Below are 21,124 nucleotides of genomic sequence, written 5' to 3'. Positions count from 1 at the left end.
GGGCTAGCGATAGACCGCATCCTTTGTGCACGTTTTTTTTTAGTGTAACACGTTTGCACTTTTTCTTGCACTTTGGGTGAATCGAAAGCACGTTCCTCGGCTTTAGATAAAAACAAAAAATCTGTTCTTATCAGTTTAATATCTGATACGTCCCCTATCTGGGGACCATATATTAAATGGATTTTTGAGAACGGGGGCCGATTTCGAAGCTTGCTTCCGTCGCCCTATGCATTGACCCGATATGGCAGTATCTTCGGGTACAGTGCACCACCCCCTTACAGGGTTAAAAAGAAAGATTCCTACTTTCATTGCTACCTGCTTGCTGGCTAGCCAGCTAGCCAGCCCTGTGGGCCTTGCTGCTGCTGCAGCCAAAAAACAAAAGGTGGTGCTGCTGCTGCTTCTGCTTCTGCTTGTGTCTGGCCGCTGTTGGAGCGTCCAGGCACAGGACTTCTGCTGCTGCTGACTAAATGGCCTCCTTAATTGGATCATCTGAGCAGCCAGCACACCTGTGCAGGTAGGGCATGACATGATAGGCAGCTGCCTTATAGCGGGTGGGTGCTGAATGTTCCTAATTGACAAAATAAGATTAATGCTTATGAAGAAATATAAAATCTCATCCCTTCCCCAATATCGCGCCACACCCCTACCCCTTAATTCCCTGGTTGAACTTGATGGACATATGTCTTTTTTCGACCGTACTAACTATGTAACTATGTAACATAACATGGGGGGGTCTCCTGGCTGTTCACACAGGTGTGTCATTGCTGTACATTGACCATGCATTGCTTCTGTGGTATTGCAAAGGCAAAGACAAATGCTTCCAGCCATCCATTGCACTAATGGATTGGTCATCAGCTGGCTGTCTATGTCCCGCATCAATATAGACCAAAGTACAGAGGGTTAGGCTATGCTATTGTGCACCTACCTGATGCATCAGAAGGTGCGAGGCCCTTGCTAAATTCTGTGCACAGACTTTGAGATCTATGCTTTAGACTGTATCTAAACCTGCTCCAACATGGACTGACATTCTGGCCTACTTTCAGCCGATGCGACTTGTCTGTCGCTGAACAGTCGCTTTTTATGTATTCAGCACCTATGTATAATGTTGTAAAAATGCTCTAGAAGCTAAAGTCGCAGAAATGTCACACATATTTGGCCTGCAACTTTCTGTGCGACAAATTCAGACAGGAAAAATCAGTATAAATCCTTAGAAAATTATCCCCCAGTGTCTCCATCTGCTGGCGGTATTGAATAAGCATTGCTGCACTGATGGGGTATGCATTAGACGAAAAAAAAGAAGAAAAAGAAGAATAATACGCCCAGAAAAGAGGCGAAAAGGAGAAAAACGTAAAAAACATGAAAAAAAAGTAAGAGGAAGAGAAGGGAAAAAAAGGTGGAAATGGGTTTAAAAGTGATTTCGGCGGAGAAATATATATATATATATATATATATATATACGCGCACACACACACATATATATAAACGTATTCTCCGTTGAGATATTGCAGCCGCTGCTGTGTCCAGGCCCAGGAGCCTTAGCACTGTGCTGTGATGTCACTCAATACCACTGACATCACTAGGTGTAAACAACATCTCACCTTTGCTGTGTATGTGACTATGGAGCTGTTTGGTGATGTCGTCTATTATGGCCTTCATAGAAGCAACAGGAGATTGTTGCATCCATCTAGAACCCTCAGAACTACAGTGCTATGATGTCACTCACTTCCACAAGCCTTGCAGAGTGTAAACAACAACAACCCAGCTTTGTTGTGTATGTAACCATAGGGATTGTGATGTCACCTAAAACCTTCACAGCAGCGACAGCTTTATGAGGAGCATCAGCACTGCTCTGCCTGAGCAGAACCATCACCGCCATAGGTTGTCAAATAACCCGGATTTAACCCACACAGGTAAGTCCAATAGGGTGCAGGCATGTCCTCTATGCTTACAGCTTCCCGTGGGTGTTGGTTTGATACCGTTTGGGGACAGCCAAGGAGGCATCTGCAGGCAACAAAGGTAGGTGTGTGCTTGTGTGTGTGTTTCCTATGCAGATCCTAAGCCCAGTGTCACATGCAAGTAGGAGGAGTAAGAAGGGTTCCTGGCAAATCCGGGTTATGGATTGCATTTAAAAAGGCCCCGTGGGAGTGCAATGGGCCCCTGTCTTGCTGCTTAGCAATAATGGTATGGGTTTAGGTTCTGCTGTGTGTACTGGTGGTTGACTGCCCCCCAGCCCAGAGTGTGCATGGGAAATTGTCTGGCAGCCTCCCTGACAGCAAGCAGTGATAGTGCCCATGAAGGGGACCTTGTTGGGCCCGCCCCTTTCACGGTTATCGCTTCTCGGCCTTTTGGCTAAGATCAAGTGTAGTATCTGTTCTTATCAGTTTTCATGCTGGTGGGGATGGGTGCTGCATGGAGGATGCAGGTGTACCAGGGCTTTCCGGGGCTGGTTCTGAGGAATCAGCTCGACGGCTGCCCCGATGTGACCTGTTCCCTTCGGGTCTCGCCATGAGGCTGAGAGGGTCTAGAGCCGAGGTACTTTTGTGCCTCGGGGAGTGGTGACCCCGAGGTGCCGAAACTCACTGGGAGAATAGACTCACTGAGTTGAAGCACGGGCACCATAATCTCTTCACCTTGTGGCACTCACCTCTTGATTCCCGGCCTTCTGGCTAGGATCAGAGAAATTTTTATAGATCCGGCCGGATGTCCGGGCAGTATATCTGCACACATTCACTTATTTATTTATTCTTTGTCTCACTGTGTCACTTTTTGCGTGTTGTGTGTTCACAGGATTTGTCAGGATGCGGTAGCCCTTCTGGGTGTCCCTCCTGGCGGTCTAGGGGAGGTGTGTGTGGCCATTAGGTTCCGCACCTCCCTGCAAACACCCTGGGTACTCCTGCTTTGGCAGGGTACCTACCGTAATCGGCTCTGCGGGCAGATACCTTGGCTAACGCCAAGGGGGATGCCGGGAGCATTTGTGGTCCCCTAGTAGCTTCGGCGAAAAGGGACATCGAACCTGGAACCTCGCAGGTACCTTTTGGTCCGGAGGCGAAGGGTAAGGTTTGTTGGGGGGCCTCTCTCCTATCGGAGAAGGGCTTGCGATAGACCGCATCCTTTGTGCACGTTTTTTTTAGTGTAACACGTTTGCACTTTTTCTTGCACTTTGGGTGAATCGAAAGCACGTTCCTCGGCTTTAGATAAAAAAATTTGCTTGCTTGATCTGGCTGGAAGGTGCCCGGGGTACCCGCTCCTTTTCCCTGGGGGATCGTTCCATCTTTTGGTGGGACTAAACCCCCTTGCTGACATCAGGGTAGCGGCTTAGTCCCTGGGCAACGAGGAGCGATCACCACCTACCTGCTTGCAGTAGGGGAGGTGTTTTGTTCTGCGATGGAGGAGGCTGGCAAGACAGAAGATCCTGCTGTAGGTGTACCTAGCTACGCCAGACTACGAAATGGAGTTCGTGTTACTCTTTTGGACCCTGAGAAGAAGGAGAGAGGCTTATTTTTCGTAGTTGAAGAGATTTTGTTCAAGCTCTTTGAGCTGAAGAAGGAACAGATATTATCCATGCTGGAATTTCCAAGAAGTGGTATCTATGACGTGGTTCTGGTTTCGGAGGAGGACTGTGGTATGTTCTGCAATAAAGCATTGCTGTGGAAGTCGCACCCTGTGTTGGGAGGGGTAGAGATTACTCCCATTTTCCGACGCAGGAAAGACTTCTAACTGTAAGGATGTACAGTCCGTATATCCCAGAAGAGGAGATTGTTTTGTTCCTTTCCAGATTCTGTGAGGAGGTGAAGCCAAAAGGCAAGATATATAATCAATTCGGTCTTTGGACGACGAAGTGGAAATTTCAAGTAAAGTTTCAGAAAGCACCTGATGGAAGGCTAATGTATCCGCCTGGTCGTTTTAAGATTGGTACAGTTAATGGGGACCTGTTCTTTTCTGGCATGGACGACTTTTGTCGAAAGTGTAAGAAGTACGGGCATAGGAAAGATTTCTGCGACATCTTGTGGTGCTATAAATGTCAAGGAGAAGGCCATGAACCAGAAGCATGTAAAGAAAAGAAAAAATGTCACCTATGTGGTGATGAGGGGCATCTGGTAGGCACGTGTCCTAAGAGGAAGAAGAAGAAGAAGGAGGGTATGAAAAGAAATAGAGAGGAGGAAATTGAGGTGAGTGAAGAACCGGAAGGGGAAGAAGCTCCAACTAGAAAAATGGTGGAGGAGAAGAAAAGGAAAGAAAATGAAGAAGATGAATTTATACCGGTAAGGTATGGAGGCTCTCTTGATGTTGTTTTCGAGAGTGTGACAAATAAAGAGAAAAAGGCCTTTGACAAGGATTTGGGTAGTCTAAAAGAAAGATTGGGATACAAAATCAATGAAGCAAGGGATAAAGTTTATCGTTCGTTTCACGCAGATGTGGATAGATTTGTGGAAACATACAAAGTTCCGGCGTGGCTGGCGGTTCCAGCTAAAAGTGAGATGCAGAGAGGTGCAATAACTTGTGGTTTCCTAGAGTTCTTGATGGTTTTTGCATGGAGAAGAGGAATGACCTTTTGGTAATCCTCTTTGGTGAAATATTGCATATTTAGTTTTGGTTAAATATTTTTTTATGTTTTAAATATGGTTTCTTTTATTGTTAAAAAAGATAAAGAAATAAAGAAAAACGGGTTTTCCTGATGATGAACAAAAAAATCAAGCTCAAATAAGAACTTAGAGCTCTGATGGAGTTCTGAGGGTTAACTTAAAAAAAAAAATCTGTTCTTATCAGTTTAATATCTGATACGTCCCCTATCTGGGGACCATATATTAAATGGATTTTTGAGAACGGGGGCCGATTTCGAAGCTTGCTTCCGTCGCCCTATGCATTGACCCGATATGGCAGTATCTTCGGGTACAGTGCACCACCCCCTTACAGGGTTAAAAAGAAAGATTCCTACTTTCATTGCTACCTGCTTGCTGGCTAGCCAGCTAGCCAGCCCTGTGGGCCTTGCTGCTGCTGCAGCCAAAAAACAAAAGGTGGTGCTGCTGCTGCTTCTGCTTCTGCTTGTGTCTGGCCGCTGTTGGAGCGTCCAGGCACAGGACTTCTGCTGCTGCTGACTAAATGGCCTCCTTAATTGGATCATCTGAGCAGCCAGCACACCTGTGCAGGTAGGGCATGACATGATAGGCAGCTGCCTTATAGCGGGTGGGTGCTGAATGTTCCTAATTGACAAAATAAGATTAATGCTTATGAAGAAATATAAAATCTCATCCCTTCCCCAATATCGCGCCACACCCCTACCCCTTAATTCCCTGGTTGAACTTGATGGACATATGTCTTTTTTCGACCGTACTAACTATGTAACTATGTAACATAACATGGGGGGGTCTCCTGGCTGTTCACACAGGTGTGTCATTGCTGTACATTGACCATGCATTGCTTCTGTGGTATTGCAAAGGCAAAGACAAATGCTTCCAGCCATCCATTGCACTAATGGATTGGTCATCAGCTGGCTGTCTATGTCCCGCATCAATATAGACCAAAGTACAGAGGGTTAGGCTATGCTATTGTGCACCTACCTGATGCATCAGAAGGTGCGAGGCCCTTGCTAAATTCTGTGCACAGACTTTGAGATCTATGCTTTAGACTGTATCTAAACCTGCTCCAACATGGACTGACATTCTGGCCTACTTTCAGCCGATGCGACTTGTCTGTCGCTGAACAGTCGCTTTTTATGTATTCAGCACCTATGTATAATGTTGTAAAAATGCTCTAGAAGCTAAAGTCGCAGAAATGTCACACATATTTGGCCTGCAACTTTCTGTGCGACAAATTCAGACAGGAAAAATCAGTATAAATCCTTAGAAAATTATCCCCCAGTGTCTCCATCTGCTGGCGGTATTGAATAAGCATTGCTGCACTGATGGGGTATGCATTAGACGAAAAAAAAAGAAGAAAAAGAAGAATAATACGCCCAGAAAAGAGGCGAAAAGGAGAAAAACGTAAAAAAACGTGAAAAAAAAGTAAGAGGAAGAGAAGGGAAAAAAAGGTGGAAATGGGTTTAAAAGTGATTTCGGCGGAGAAATATATATATATATATATATATATATATATATATATATACGCGCACACACACACATATATATAAACGTATTCTCCGTTGAGATATTGCAGCCGCTGCTGTGTCCAGGCCCAGGAGCCTTAGCACTGTGCTGTGATGTCACTCAATACCACTGACATCACTAGGTGTAAACAACATTTCACCTTTGCTGTGTATGTGACTATGGAGCTGTTTGGTGATGTCGTCTATTATGGCCTTCATAGAAGCAACAGGAGATTGTTGCATCCATCTAGAACCCTCAGAACTACAGTGCTATGATGTCACTCACTTCCACAGGCCTTGCAGAGTGTAAACAACAACAACCCAGCTTTGTTGTGTATGTAACCATAGGGATTGTGATGTCACCTAGAACCTTCACAGCAGCGACAGCTTTATGAGGAGCATCAGCACTGCTCTGCCTGAGCAGAACCATCACCGCCATAGGTTGTCAAATAACCCGGATTTAACCCACACAGGTAAGTCCAATAGGGTGCAGGCATGTCCTCTATGCTTACAGCTTCCCGTGGGTGTTGGTTTGATACCGTTTGGGGACAGCCAAGGAGGCATCTGCAGGCAACAAAGGTAGGTGTGTGCTTGTGTGTGTGTTTCCTATGCAGATCCTAAGCCCAGTGTCACATGCAAGTAGGAGGAGTAAGAAGGGTTCCTGGCAAATCCGGGTTATGGATTGCATTTAAAAAGGCCCCGTGGGAGTGCAATGGGCCCCTGTCTTGCTGCTTAGCAATAATGGTATGGGTTTAGGTTCTGCTGTGTGTACTGGTGGTTGACTGCCCCCCAGCCCAGAGTGTGCATGGGAAATTGTCTGGCAGCCTCCCTGACAGCAAGCAGTGATAGTGCCCATGAAGGGGACCTTGTTGGGCCCGCCCCTTTCACGGTTATCGCTTCTCGGCCTTTTGGCTAAGATCAAGTGTAGTATCTGTTCTTATCAGTTTTTCATGCCGGTGTACCGTAACGCCGGAATGGGGCTGGTGGGGATGGGTGCTGCATGGAGGATGCAGGTGTACCAGGGCTTTCCGGGGCTGGTTCTGAGGAATCAGCTCGACGGCTGCCCCGATGTGACCTGTTCCCTCCGGGTCTCGCCATGAGGCTGAGAGGGTCTAGAGCCGAGGTACTTTTGTGCCTCGGGGAGTGGTGACCCCGAGGTGCCGAAACTCACTGGGAGGATAGACTCACTGAGTTGAAGCACGGGCACCATAATCTCTTCACCTTGTGGCACTCACCTCTTGATTTCCGGCCTTCTGGCTAGGATCAGAGAAATTTTTATAGATCCGGCCGGATGTCCGGGCAGTATATCTGCACACATTCACTTATTTATTTCTTTTTTGTCTCACTGTGTCACTTTTTGCGTGTTGTGTGTTCACAGGATTTGTCAGGATGCGGTAGCCCTTCTGGGTGTCCCTCCTGGCGGTCTAGAGGAGGTGTGTGTGGCCATTAGGTTCCGCACCTCCCTGCAAACACCCCGGGTACTCCTGCTTGGCAGGGTACCTACCGTAATCGGCTCTGCGGGCAGATACCTTGGCTAACGCCAAGGGGGATGCCGGGAGCATTTGTGGTCCCCTAGTAGCTTTGGCGAAAAGGGACATCGAACCTGGAACCTCGCAGGTACCTTTTGGTCCGGAGGCGAAGGGTAAGGTTTGTTGGGGGGCCTCTCTCCTATCGGAGAAGGGCTAGCGATAGACCGCATCCTTTGTGCACGTTTTTTTAGTGTAACACGTTTGCACTTTTTCTTGCACTTTGGGTGAATCGAAAGCACGTTCCTCGGCTTTAAAAAAAAGAAAAATCTGTTCTTATCAGTTTAATATCTGATACGTCCCCTATCTGGGGACCATATATTAAATGGATTTTTGAGAACGGGGGCCGATTTCGAAGCTTGCTTCCGTCGCCCTATGCATTGACCCGATATGGCAGTATCTTCGGGTACAGTGCACCACCCCCTTACAGGGTTAAAAAGAAAGATTCCTACTTTCATTGCTACCTGCTTGCTGGCTAGCCAGCTAGCCAGCCCTGTGGGCCTTGCTGCTGCTGCAGCCAAAAAACAAAAGGTGGTGCTGCTGCTGCTGCTGCTTCTGCTTCTGCTTGTGTCTGGCCGCTGTTGGAGCGTCCAGGCACAGGACTTCTGCTGCTGCTGACTAAATGGCCTCCTTAATTGGATAATCTGAGCAGCCAGCACACCTGTGCAGGTAGGGCATGACATGATAGGCAGCTGCCTTATAGCGGGTGGGTGCTGAATGTTCCTAATTGACAAAATAAGATTAATGCTTATGAAGAAATATAAAATCTCATCCCTTCCCCAATATCGCGCCACACCCCTACCCCTTAATTCCCTGTTTGAACTTGATGGACATATGTCTTTTTTCGACCGTACTAACTATGTAACTATGTAACATAACATGGGGGGGTCTCCTGGCTGTTCACACAGGTGTGTCATTGCTGTACATTGACCATGCATTGCTTCTGTGGTATTGCAAAGGCAAAGACAAATGCTTCCAGCCATCCATTGCACTAATGGATTGGTCATCAGCTGGCTGTCTATGTCCCGCATCAATATAGACCAAAGTAAAGAGGGTTAGGCTATGTTATTGTGCACCTACCTGATGCATCAGAAGGTGCGAGGCCCTTGCTAAATTCTGTGCACAGACTTTGAGATCTATGCTTTAGACTGTATCTAAACCTGCTCCAACATGGACTGACATTCTGGCCTACTTTCAGCCGATGCGACTTGTCTGTCGCTGAACAGTCGCTTTTTATGTATTCAGCACCTATGTATAATGTTGTAAAAATGCTCTAGAAGCTAAAGTCGCAGAAATGTCACACATATTTGGCCTGCAACTTTCTGTGCGACAAATTCAGACGGGAAAAATCAGTATAAATCCTTAGAAAATTATCCCCCAGTGTCTCCATCTGCTGGCGGTATTGAATAAGCATTGCTGCACTGATGGGGTATGCATTAGACGAAAAAAAAGAAGAAAAAGAAGAATAATACGCCCAGAAAAGAGGCGAAAAGGAGAAAAACGTAAAAAAACGTGAAAAAAAAGTAAAAGGAAGAGAAGGGAAAAAAAGGTGGAAATGGGTTTAAAAGTGATTTCGGCGGAGAAATATATATATATATATATATATATATATACGCGCACACACACACATATATATAAACGTATTCTCCGTTGAGATATTGCAGCCGCTGCTGTGTCCAGGCCCAGGAGCCTTAGCACTGTGCTGTGATGTCACTCAATACCACTGACATCACTAGGTGTAAACAACATCTCACCTTTGCTGTGTATGTGACTATGGAGCTGTTTGGTGATGTCGTCTATTATGGCCTTCATAGAAGCAACAGGAGATTGTTGCATCCATCTAGAACCCTCAGAACTACAGTGCTATGATGTCACTCACTTCCACAGGCCTTGCAGAGTGTAAACAACAACAACCCAGCTTTGTTGTGTATGTAACCATAGGGATTGTGATGTCACCTAGAACCTTCACAGCAGCGACAGCTTTATGAGGAGCATCAGCACTGCTCTGCCTGAGCAGAACCATCACCGCCATAGGTTGTCAAATAACCCGGATTTAACCCACACAGGTAAGTCCAATAGGGTGCAGGCATGTCCTCTATGCTTACAGCTTCCCGTGGGTGTTGGTTTGATACCGTTTGGGGACAGCCAAGGAGGCATCTGCAGGCAACAAAGGTAGGTGTGTGCTTGTGTGTGTGTTTCCTATGCAGATCCTAAGCCCAGTGTCACATGCAAGTAGGAGGAGTAAGAAGGGTTCCTGGCAAATCCGGGTTATGGATTGCATTTAAAAAGGCCCCGTGGGAGTGCAATGGGCCCCTGTCTTGCTGCTTAGCAATAATGGTATGGGTTTAGGTTCTGCTGTGTGTACTGGTGGTTGACTGCCCCCCAGCCCAGAGTGTGCATGGGAAATTGTCTGGCAGCCTCCCTGACAGCAAGCAGTGATAGTGCCCATGAAGGGGACCTTGTTGGGCCCGCCCCTTTCACGGTTATCGCTTCTCGGCCTTTTGGCTAAGATCAAGTGTAGTAATACAGGAGATCTGGTCAGAAGGTACTCGGGTACCCCTCTCCTCGGCCTTGTGGGATCGCCCAGGTTTATTGCCTGGGCTTCACCCACTTGTTGCTATTGGGGAGAGGGCTTAGTCCCAGGGTAACGAGTAGCGATCGCCTCTCAAGACCTTCGGGTGGAGAGAGGTTAGAACCATGGATGATGATCCGGATCCAGGTTCTGTGCCGGCATACGCAAGGATCAAAAACACTGTGAGAGTCATTCTCACGGATGATACCAAAAGGGCGGACGATTTGAAATTCGTAGTAGAGGACGTGCTCGGAGGAGTTTTCGGAATACAGAAGGGCGAGATATTGGCAATCCAGGACTACCTGAAGCGTAAAATTTTTGATGTGACGTTCACACAAAATGGCATCCACAGAGATTTTGTTACCAGAGCTGCTGCGAGTAAAGACAAAAAGCTTCAGGGTGTCCGGATTATTGAGCACGTTCTAGACGATATTAAGCTGGTGGTAGTAAAGATGTATCCCCCTTTCGCCAACCTACACGATGTTGAGATGTTTTTACAAGTCTATTTTAGTAAGGTTGAGTGCAGAGGAAAAATCATGAACAGCTGTGGCATCTGGACATCTAAGTGGAGATTTCAGGTTACATGCAAAAAAGATGCCAGATTGCCAGGGGGAATACAACTACCACCAGCTCATTTTAAAATAAATAATATGTGTGGCGACCTCTTTTATGCGGGGATGCCAAGCTACTGCAGGAAGTGTCACAGATATGGACACACAAAAGAAAACTGTGAAAGTACATGCAAAAAATGTGGTAGCACACAGCACGAGACAGAGAAATGCACAAGAGGAGGGAGGTGCAATTTCTGTCAACAATTCGGTCACCTTTTCTCCTCTTGTCCCCACAGACATAGGACGGAGCAGCAGTGGCAACCCTGGAGGCAGCAAGGACAGCAACCGGGACACCAGCCGAGGCAAGCAGAGCCAGTGATTACCCCCCCACAAGAGGTAAGCGGTGAGATGGAGAAGGAGAAAGACCCCCCTCAGGCAAAAGGAGGGGACCCTAAAGAGCAGAGGATGGCCAAAAAACGTGCAAGTGGTGAAAAAACTGGCCCCCAGGAGCATGCTGGGTTAAGAGAGGAGCGGACGGCGGCCGAATCCGCTTCTCAGCAACCTCTGGCTCAGGGTCCCCCTGAGAGCGAGGATCCGGGTGGAGAGGTGAAGGTTAAAAGGCGGAGGGGCTCCAGAAGACTCTATGCGGAGGCGGTCCAGGGGGAACCGATGGAAGTACCTGCGGATGTAGGGAACCCAAGTGACGTTCCTCCACAGGTCCCCATAGGGGATACCCCCCCTCCTCCCTGCCAGGAGGAGGTTTCAGGGGTGACCGTCTCTGAGGTACCAGAGACGGAGCTAAGTGAACACCCGACCCCTATGGAGGGGCAAGAGGTGGAAGAACCCAATGAGTCTGGAGCCCTGATTGCCAGGATGCCCGAGAACAACTATGCCTCAATCATGATGGAGGAGGGGGGTCGGCTGAGTGATGGTGCCTCCTCTCCTGCTTCCTCTATGCGTACAGTTGAGTCAGATTTTGGGGGGTATGAGGCTTCGGAGGGGGAATCAGAGGTGTAAGACGTTTTCTTGTACATTCCCATGGCTGAGTTGTCCGGTCTGTCCTTGAACGTGAGAAGTGTGAGCGCCAGAGTAAGAAGGGTTGCCCTATTTAATTACTTGTCGGTTTTTGCTGCTTCCGTCCTTTTCCTGCAGGAATGTGGCATCCCGCACAGATTAAATTATAAAGAATATGAAGATGATTGGGTGCACGGTCCATCAGTCTGGTCTGGATCAAATGAGTCCAGATCAGCAGGGGTCGCCATACTTTTTAAAGGGAACGTTTTAATTGAGAGTTTTAACGAAATTTTACCAGGCAGAATTTTATTGGTCAGCGCTTTTATTAATGGTATTAAATGGCAGTTTTTAAATTTTTATGGTTCTCCCGATAAGAATGAAAGAATAAAAATGTTGGAGATTTTACCCCTTTTTATTAACAATTCTAGTCCTCTTGTTTTATCAAGTGATTTTAATTGTATTTTAAGGGGAGAACGCCGTTTTTCGAACGCAGTGAGTAGGAACTATGATAAGACTTCTTTTATGTTAAAAAACTTGATTTTAGATTTTAATCTCACTGATGTTTTTAAAAAATGTAATTTTAACGTACCAGAGGAAGACGGTGTTACCTGGAGCAATGCAAGCTGTTGCTCCAGGATAGATTTTATTTTTTGTTCTTATCAAGTACTGCCTTTTAACTGTGATCTTTTTACCAATGTTTTTTCTGACCATAAATTATTGTATTTTAAAGTTAAAAGTGATTTTAAAAGGAGAACCGGTAGGAATGCCTGGAAGTTAAATGTGTCCCTTTTAGAAGATCCGCAGGTTTTATCAGATTTTATCACCTTTTACAAGGAATGCAGACGAGTAAAAGACCCCAACACTCCCACCAGTATCTGGTGGGAAAAAATGAAACTAAAAATAAAAGAATTTTTTATCCGTGTTGGGGTTAGGAAAGCTAAAGAAAAACGTGAATTTTATAATATCCTAAATACTCGTCTGCAAACCCTGTACAAATTCAGAGCACATGGGATGGAGGTGGAGAAGGAGGTACATGATCTTAAAAAAGAAATAACTAAGTGCCTGGAGCAGAAAGGAAAAGAAATTATCTTTAGGTCTCGAATACAGCATCTTGAGGAAAACGAGACCTGCTCCAGGTATTTTTTTAAGAAAATACATGAAAATAGAAGGTTAATAGAAAACATTGAAGGAGTGAATGATGTACAGGGTATTTTAAAAAAGGTGCAAGAGTTTTATGCGGATCTTTTTAATGTAAAACACATTGATGAATGTTTTATGAATGACTCGTTAAAGGAGATCACCAATTTTTTAGATCCTGTCTCATAGTCTTTTTTATTGCAGAATATTTCAGAGCAGGAGATTTTAGAGACCGTCAAGAGTTTTAAAACAGGTAAAGTGCCTGGGCCGGATGGTATACCCATTGAATTTTATGTTACTTTTTATGGTATTTTAAAAGAAGATTTGTTCTCCCTTTTTACTGAAGTCTTTAAGTCTAAAATCCTCCCAGGCTCATGGAAGAAGGGTGATGTCTCCCTGCTATTCAAAAAGGGAGACCGGTCGGAACTCAAAAACTGGAGACCAATCACCCTTCTGAACTGCGACTATAAAATAATGGCGAAACTGTGTGCTAACCGCTTAAAGAACGTAATCCATAAAATAATTCATACAAACCAAGTCTGTGGGGTGCCTGGGAGGAGTTTATGGGAGAACCTAAACCTTTTAAAGGATGTAATTAGCGACACCAAATTAAGAAAAGGAAAGCTGGCGGTTTTATCCATAGATTTTGAAAAAGCTTTCGACAGGGTGTCGCATTTTTATCTTTTTAAGGTTTTAGAGAAAATGGGTATACCTGATGGCTTTTTATTGTCTCTTAGAGCTTTTTATGATAACTGTACTAGTAAAATTTTAGTAAATGGTTTTAAGACACAGGGCGTGATTTTAAATTCCGGAGTGAAGCAGGGGTGTCCCTTGTCCCCACTACTCTTCATTTGCGCAATAGAGCCTCTTTTATGTACAATACGAAAGGATAAGCAGATCCATGGAGTCCCCCTGCCAGGAGGAGGGGGACTAGAGGCGAAGGTAGTGGGGTACATGGACGATGTTGCGGTGTTTTGCAGGGACACCCCATCGCTTCAGAAGACGCTAAAACAGATTCAATATTTTAATTGTGCCTCCGGTTTTAAAGTCAATTTTAACAAAAGTAACATTTTAAACATAGGCGGAATGCCTTTGTATGATGTGCCCGTCCCTGTGTCTGAGTCGGTGCAGATTTTAGGTGTCTCCTTTGACGAGTCTAATAATGGTTTTAATAGCTGGGACTTGGTGGCTCAGAAAATAAATAAGAAAATATGTATGTGGAACATGCGAGAACTTACAATGGAAGGGAAGGTTTTAATTACAAAAATGGTGCTTTTACCTATTTTATTGTATTTAAGTCTGGTTTTCCCACCCCCCGAAATGGTTCTAAAGAAAATAACAAAAGCTTGTTTTACTTTCTTTTGGAGTTCTAAGAGCGAAAAATTAAAGAGAGAAATTGTGATAAAACCGAACTCCAGGGGCGGTAAGGATTTTCCAGATTTTAAAGCTTTCCTTTTAATAAAGTTTTTTAGCATGTGTTTTACTACTGTTTTTAAAGATAGCTACTGGTCTTATTTTGTTCGTTTTAATACTGGTTATTTTATGCGGAGGAACGGCTGGTTTTCTACAGTTTTAAGTTGCCCTTATTCTTTGAATTTACCCCCTCAATACATGATTTTAGGAAAAATTTTAAACTTATATAATTTTAAAGGTAAAAGTGTTCAGGATCTGTGCAATAGCAAAAAACTACTAAAGGAAATAAAAGAAACCAGTACCGTGACTCCCATCAAAAATTTTAACGAACAGAAGTGTATACAGATTTGGAAGATGTTGAGTATTAATTATCTTTTTAATTCACAGAAGGACCTGGCCTGGAGCTGCGCACACGAGTGTCTTCCATGCCGGGCATTCCAGCACCGAAGAGGATTATCCAACTCTGCAACCTGCCCGAGGGAGGGATGCCGACAAGAGGAGACCGTGCACCATCTAATATGGACTTGTTTTTACTCGCAGAAAATATGGACAAAGATACTCCCTCTGGTAAAAAGGATAACTGGACTAAAATACTTAAATATTGCAGTGGTTTTTTATGGTTGCCTGGAATGCCCAACACGGACTCAAGAGACTATTGCATGGAAGATCATAAACTGTGTGAAGGCAGCTCTGTGGAAGGCCAGGAATATTTTATTGTTCAAGCATGAGGTTTTATCTGTGAAGGACATTTTATCTATCTGTTTTTATGAAATGTACCAGTACTATCTTTTAGACAAGAAGAAATTTCCGCTTTTATCTAGAAAATGGTTTTTAAAAGAATGGAATTCTATCTTGTAAAGCCACCAAGTGCCCATTTTATGTTTTAATATGTTGTAAATATGTTATTTATATGTAACTGTATTTATTGACATATTTGCACAACTTTGTTAACATTATTTAATTTTTAATAAAGTTGCCCCCGTAAGGGTAGTCAAGTTAAAAAAAAAAAATCTGTTCTTATCAGTTTAATATCTGATACGTCCCCTATCTGGGGACCATATATTAAATGGATTTTTGAGAACGGGGGACGATTTCGAAGCTTGCTTCCGTCGCCCTATGCATTGACCCGATATGGCAGTATCTTCGGGTACAGTGCACCACCCCCTTACAGGGTTAAAAAGAAAGATTCCTACTTTCATTGCTACCTTCTTGCTGGCTAGCCAGCTAGCCAGCCCTGTGGGCCTTGCTGCTGCTGCAGCCAAAAAACAAAAGGTGGTGCTGCTGCTGCTGCTTCTGCTTGTGTCTGGCCGCTGTTGGAGCGTCCAGGCACAGGACTTCTGCTGCTGCTGACTAAATGGCCTCCTTAATTGGATCATCTGAGCATCCAGCACACCTGTGCAGGTAGGTAGGGCATGACATGATAGGCAGCTGCCTTATAGCGGGTGGGTGCTGAATGTTCCTAATTGACAAAATAAGATTAATGCTTATGAAGAAATATAAAATCTCATCCCTTCCCCAATATCGCGCCACACCCCTACCCCTTAATTCCCTGGTTGAACTTGATGGACATATGTCTTTTTTCGACCGTACTAACTATGTAACTATGTAACATAACATGGGGGGGTCTCCTGGCTGTTCACACAGGTGTGTCATTGCTGTACATTGACCATGCATTGCTTCTGTGGTATTGCAAAGGCAAAGACAAATGCTTCCAGCCATCCATTGCACTAATGGATTGGTCATCAGCTGGCTGTCTATGTCCCGCATCAATATAGACCAAAGTACAGAGGGTTAGGCTATGCTATTGTGCACCTACCTGATGCATCAGAAGGTGCGAGGCCCTTGCTAAATTCTGTGCACAGACTTTGAGATCTATGCTTTAGACTGTATCTAAACCTGCTCCAACATGGACTGACATTCTGGCCTACTTTCAGCCGATGCGACTTGTCTGTCGCTGAACAGTCGCTTTTTATGTATTCAGCACCTATGTATAATGTTGTAAAAATGCTCTAGAAGCTAAAGTCGCAGAAATGTCACACATATTTGGCCTGCAACTTTCTGTGCGACAAATTCAGACAGGAAAAATCAGTATAAATCCTTAGAAAATTATCCCCCAGTGTCTCCATCTACTGGCGGTATTGAATAAGCATTGCTGCACTGATGGGGTATGCATTAGACGAAAAAAAAGAAGAATAATACGCCCAGAAAAGAGGCGAAAAGGAGAAAAACGTGAAAAAAAAGTAAGAGGAAGAGAAGGGAAAAAAAGGTGGAAATGGGTTTAAAAGTGATTTCGGCGGAGAAATATTATATATATATACGCGCAAACACACATATATATAAACGTATTCTCCGTTGAGATATTGCAGCCGCTGCTGTGTCCAGGCCCAGGAGCCTTAGCACTGTGCTGTGATGTCACTCAATACCACTGACATCACTAGGTGTAAACAACATCTCACCTTTGCTGTGTATGTGACTATGGAGCTGGTTGGTGATGTCGTCTATTATGGCCTTCATAGAAGCAACAGGAGATTGTTGCATCCATCTAGAACCCTCAGAACTACAGTGCTATGATGTCACTCACTTCCACAGGCCTTGCAGAGTGTAAACAACAACAACCCAGCTTTGTTGTGTATGTAACCATAGGGATTGTGATGTCGCCTAGAACCTTCACAGCAGCGACAGCTTTATGAGGAGCATCAGCACTGCTCTGCCTGAGCAGAACCATCACCGCCATAGGTTGTCAAATAACCCGGATTTAACCCACACAGGTAAGTCCAATAGGGTGCAGGCATGTCCTCTATGCTTACAGCTTCCCGTGGGTGTTGGTTTGATACCGTTTGGGGACAGCCAAGGAGGCATCTGCAGGCAACAAAGGTAGGTGTGTGCTTGTGTGTGTGTTTCCTATGCAGATCCTAAGCCCAGTGTCACATGCAAGTAGGAGGAGTAAGAAGGGTTCCTGGCAAATCCGGGTTATGGATTGCATTTAAAAAGGCCCCGTGGGAGTGCAATGGGCCCCTGTCTTGCTGCTTAGCAATAATGGTATGGGTTTAGGTTCTGCTGTGTGTACTGGTGGTTGACTGCCCCCCAGCCCAGAGTGTGCATGGGAAATTGTCTGGCAGCCTCCCTGACAGCAAGCAGTGATAGTGCCCATGAAGGGGACCTTGTTGGGCCCGCCCCTTTCACGGTTATCGCTTCTCGGCCTTTTGGCTAAGATCAAGTGTAGTATCTGTTCTTATCAGTTTGATATCTGATACGTCCCCTATCTGGGGACCATATATTAAATGGATTTTTGAGAACGGGGGCCGATTTCGAAGCTTGCTTCCGTCGCCCTATGCATTGACCCGATATGGCAGTATCTTCGGGTACAGTGCACCACCCCCTTACAGGGTTAAAAAGAAAGATTCCTACTTTCATTGCTACCTGCTTGCTGGCTAGCCAGCTAGCCAGCCCTGTGGGCCTTGCTGCTGCTGCAGCCAAAAAACAAAAGGTGGTGCTGCTGCTGCTGCTTCTGCTTGTGTCTGGCCGCTGTTGGAGCGTCCAGGCACAGGACTTCTGCTGCTGCTGACTAAATGGCCTCCTTAATTGGATCATCTGAGCAGCCAGCACACCTGTGCAGGTAGGGCATGACATGATAGGCAGCTGCCTTATAGCGGGTGGGTGCTGAATGTTCCTAATTGACAAAATAAGATTAATGCTTATGAAGAAATATAAAATCTCATCCCTTCCCCAATATCGCTCCACACCCCTACCCCTTAATTCCCTGGTTGAACTTGATGGACATATGTCTTTTTTCGACCGTACTAACTATGTAACTATGTAACATAACATGGGGGTGTCTCCTGGCTGTTCACACAGGTGTGTCATTGCTGTACATTGACCATGCATTGCTTCTGTGGTATTGCAAAGGCAAAGACAAATGCTTCCAGCCATCCATTGCACTAATGGATTGGTCATCAGCTGGCTGTCTATGTCCCGCATCAATATAGACCAAAGTACAGAGGGTTAGGCTATGCTATTGTGCACCTACCTAATGCATCAGAAGGTGCGAGGCCCTTGCTAAATTCTGTGCACAGACTTTGAGATCTATGCTTTAGACTGTATCTAAACCTGCTCCAACATGGACTGACATTCTGGCCTACTTTCAGCCGATGCGACTTGTCTGTCGCTGAACAGTCGCTTTTTATGTATTCAGCACCTATGTATAATGTTGTAAAAATGCTCTAGAAGCTAAAGTCGCAGAAATGTCACACATATTTGGCCTGCAACTTTCTGTGCGACAAATTCAGACAGGAAAAATCTGTATAAATCCTTAGAAAATTATCCCCCAGTGTCTCCATCTGCTGGCGGTATTGAATAAGCATTGCTGCACTGATGGGGTATGCATTAGACGAAAAAAAAGAAGAAAAAGAAGAATAATACGCCCAGAAAAGAGGCGAAAAGGAGAAAAACGTGAAAAAAACGTGAAAAAAAAGTAAGAGGAAGAGAAGGGAAAAAAAGGTGGAAATGGGTTTAAAAGTGATTTCGGCGGAGAAATATATATATATATATATATATATATATATATATATATATATATATACGTGCACACACACACATATATATAAACGTATTCTCCGTTGAGATATTGCAGCCGCTGCTGTGTCCAGGCCCAGGAGCTTTAGCACTGTGCTGTGAAGTCACTCAATACCACTGACATCACTAGGTGTAAACAACATCTCCCCTTTGCTGTGTATGTGACTATGGAGCTGGTTGGTGATGTCGTCTATTATGGCCTTCATAGAAGCAACAGGAGATTGTTGCATCCATCTAGAACCCTCAGAACTACAGTGCTATGATGTCACTCACTTCCACAGGCCTTGCAGAGTGTAAACAACAACAACCCAGCTTTGTTGTGTATGTAACCATAGGGATTGTGATGTCGCCTAGAACCTTCACAGCAGCGACAGCTTTATGAGGAGCATCAGCACTGCTCTGCCTGAGCAGAACCATCACCGCCATAGGTTGTCAAATAACCCGGATTTAACCCACACAGGTAAGTCCAATAGGGTGCAGGCATGTCCTCTATGCTTACAGCTTCCCGTGGGTGTTGGTTTGATACCGTTTGGGGACAGCCAAGGAGGCATCTGCAGGCAACAAAGGTAGGTGTGTGCTTGTGTGTGTGTTTCCTATGCAGATCCTAAGCCCAGTGTCACATGCAAGTAGGAGGAGTAAGAAGGGTTCCTGGCAAATCCGGGTTATGGATTGCATTTAAAAAGGCCCCGTGGGAGTGCAATGGGCCCCTGTCTTGCTGCTTAGCAATAATGGTATGGGTTTAGGTTCTGCTGTGTGTACTGGTGGTTGACTGCCCCCCAGCCCAGAGTGTGCATGGGAAATTGTCTGGCAGCCTCCCTGACAGCAAGCAGTGATAGTGCCCATGAAGGGGACCTTGTTGGGCCCGCCCCTTTCACGGTTATTGCTTCTCGGCCTTTTGGCTAAGATCAAGTGTAGTATCTGTTCTTATCAGTTTAATATCTGATACGTCCCCTATCTGGGGACCATATATTAAATGGATTTTTGAGAACGGGGGCCGATTTCGAAGCTTGCTTCCGTCGCCCTATGCATTGACCCGATATGGCAGTATCTTCGGGTACAGTGCACCACCCCCTTACAGGGTTAAAAAGAAAGATTCCTACTTTCATTGCTACCTGCTTGCTGGCTAGCCAGCTAGCCAGCCCTGTGGGCCTTGCTGCTGCTGCAGCAGCCAAAAAACAAAAGGTGGTGCTGCTGCTGCTTCTGCTTGTGTCTGGCCGCTGTTGGAGCGTCCAGGCACAGGACTTCTGCTGCTGCTGACTAAATGGCCTCCTTAATTGGATCATCTGAGCATCCAGCACACCTGTGCAGGTAGGTAGGGCATGACATGATAGGCAGCTGCCTTATAGCGGGTGGGTGCTGAATGTTCCTAATTGACAAAATAAGATTAATGCTTATGAAGAAATATAAAATCTCATCCCTTCCCCAATATCGCGCCACACCCCTACCCCTTAATTCCCTGGTTGAACTTGATGGACATATGTCTTTTTTCGACCGTACTAACTATGTAACTATGTAACTATGTAACATAACATGGGGGGTCTCCTGGCTGTTCACACAGGTGTGTCATTGCTGTACATTGACCATGCATTGCTTCTGTGGTATTGCAAAGGCAAAGACAAATGCTTCCAGCCATCCATTGCACTAATGGATTGGTCATCAGCTGGCTGTCTATGTCCCGCATCAATATAGACCAAAGTACAGAGGGTTAGGCTATGCTATTGTGCACCTACCTAATGCATCAGAAGGTGCGAGGCCCTTGCTAAATTCTGTGCACAGACTTTGAGATCTATGCTTTAGACTGTATCTAAACCTGCTCCAACATGGACTGACATTCTGGCCTACTTTCAGCCGATGCGACTTGTCTGTCGCTGAACAGTCGCTTTTTATGTATTCAGCACCTATGTATAATGTTGTAAAAATGCTCTAGAAGCTAAAGTCGCAGAAATGTCACACATATTTGGCCTGCAACTTTCTGTGCGACAAATTCAGACAGGAAAAATCAGTATAAATCCTCAGAAAATTATCCCCCAGTGTCTCCATCTGCTGGCGTATTGAATAAGCATTGCTGCACTGATAGGGTATGCATTAGACGAAAAAAAAGAAGAAAAAGAAGAATAATACGCCCAGAAAAGAGGCGAAAAGGAGAAAAACGTAAAAAAACGTGAAAAAAAAGTAAGAGGAAGAGAAGGGAAAAAAAGGTGGAAATGGGTTTAAAAGTGATTTCGGCGGAGAAATATATATATATATATATATATAT

General features: G+C 45.1%; 3 non-coding genes and 6 pseudogenes across 3 annotated transcripts; all 9 read left to right on the top strand.

Annotated features, from left to right (window-relative positions):
- Window positions 1-95: 95 nt before the first annotated feature.
- Window positions 96-273, top strand: LOC130328381 (U2 spliceosomal RNA; annotated as a pseudogene).
- A 2,056-nt stretch (window positions 274-2,329) lies between these two features.
- On the top strand, window positions 2,330-2,489 carry LOC130328403 (U2 spliceosomal RNA; annotated as a pseudogene).
- Window positions 2,490-4,720: 2,231 nt separating this feature from the next.
- On the top strand, window positions 4,721-4,906 carry LOC130328385 (U2 spliceosomal RNA). The gene has a single exon (XR_008872387.1). It is a non-coding gene; the product is annotated as a U2 spliceosomal RNA (small nuclear RNA).
- A 2,068-nt stretch (window positions 4,907-6,974) lies between these two features.
- LOC130328411 (U2 spliceosomal RNA) lies at window positions 6,975-7,084 on the top strand (annotated as a pseudogene).
- Window positions 7,085-7,818: 734 nt separating this feature from the next.
- On the top strand, window positions 7,819-8,030 carry LOC130328382 (U2 spliceosomal RNA; annotated as a pseudogene).
- Window positions 8,031-10,093: 2,063 nt separating this feature from the next.
- LOC130328415 (U2 spliceosomal RNA) lies at window positions 10,094-10,226 on the top strand (annotated as a pseudogene).
- A 5,026-nt stretch (window positions 10,227-15,252) lies between these two features.
- On the top strand, window positions 15,253-15,458 carry LOC130328387 (U2 spliceosomal RNA; annotated as a pseudogene).
- Window positions 15,459-17,482: 2,024 nt separating this feature from the next.
- Window positions 17,483-17,673, top strand: LOC130328366 (U2 spliceosomal RNA). The gene has a single exon (XR_008872374.1). It is a non-coding gene; the product is annotated as a U2 spliceosomal RNA (small nuclear RNA).
- A 2,073-nt stretch (window positions 17,674-19,746) lies between these two features.
- Window positions 19,747-19,937, top strand: LOC130328364 (U2 spliceosomal RNA). Its single transcript, XR_008872372.1, has one exon. It is a non-coding gene; the product is annotated as a U2 spliceosomal RNA (small nuclear RNA).
- The last annotated feature ends 1,187 nt before the right edge of the window (window positions 19,938-21,124 follow it).

Source organism: Hyla sarda, unplaced genomic scaffold, assembly GCF_029499605.1.
Source record: "Hyla sarda isolate aHylSar1 unplaced genomic scaffold, aHylSar1.hap1 scaffold_307, whole genome shotgun sequence".
NCBI lineage: Eukaryota > Metazoa > Chordata > Amphibia > Anura > Hylidae > Hyla > Hyla sarda.
This window is presented reverse-complemented; position numbering and strand designations above follow the sequence as displayed.